The sequence below is a fragment of the Pteropus vampyrus genome, unplaced genomic scaffold (assembly GCF_000151845.1).
Source record: "Pteropus vampyrus isolate Shadow unplaced genomic scaffold, Pvam_2.0 Scaffold97, whole genome shotgun sequence".
In the NCBI taxonomy this organism is placed as follows: domain Eukaryota; kingdom Metazoa; phylum Chordata; class Mammalia; order Chiroptera; family Pteropodidae; genus Pteropus; species Pteropus vampyrus.
This window is the reverse complement of record NW_011888878.1, coordinates 3,677,801-3,678,543: the sequence shown is the minus strand read 5'-3', so window position 1 is coordinate 3,678,543 and position 743 is coordinate 3,677,801. Positions and strand designations below refer to the sequence as shown.

General features: G+C 40.9%; 1 pseudogene; it reads left to right on the top strand.

The window, feature by feature from the left end:
- The first annotated feature begins 575 nt into the window (after positions 1 to 575).
- Positions 576 to 694, top strand: LOC111742624 (annotated as a pseudogene).
- Positions 695 to 743: the final 49 nt, after the last annotated feature.

Sequence of the window (743 nt, the reverse complement as noted above, 5' to 3'; positions counted from 1 at the left end):
ATTTTTACAATCAGAAGTTGTGGGGACTTCTCTTTCCAGCACTGGAAACTTGGGCTGGGTTGCTCAGTGTGTGTCCAGGACCACTTCTTAGATCCTTAGATGGGAGAGGCAGCTTTGCAGCCAAGATAGCCCTTCTAATTCTTGACTGACACTCATAGTTGTGGAATTGGGACATTTAGCATCTTTGCCCCTCTTAATGTTTTGAGGCGACCTATTACTTGAAGTGACCTAGTTGTAGGACTTCTGTCCAACCAGACCTCTGGCGACTCCACATACTAGTTGCTCTGTTATATATTGCTTGTTTTGTTATAATTTTAGTGTGGTCGTGAGACAAGGTATGCATAGCCTCTACCTTCTATGCCATCTTGAATCCTTCCATTGGGTATCTAAATATGTTATGTTACATAGAAAAGCAAATTCCTTTGTCAGTCAGTTGCATTATAATCAGATTTATAACCATTTTAAGGTGTTTTTTTTTTTTTGACTTATTTTAAAATACAGTTTTCTGAGTGGCGTCAGAAGCATGGTGGAGTGAGAGATGTCCCTGATATCCCCCTTTGAAATAACAGTAAGCCATCTAAAGCCATCCTGCTCTGAACAAGCTTAATCCTATCTTATCTCAGAAGCTAAGCAGGGTTAGGCCTGGTTAGTACTTGGATGGGAGACTACCTAGGAAGACCAGGTGCTGTAGGTGTAAAAAATAAAGGATTGTAAGCTGACAAGGTCCTTGCAATCTGTGAAGT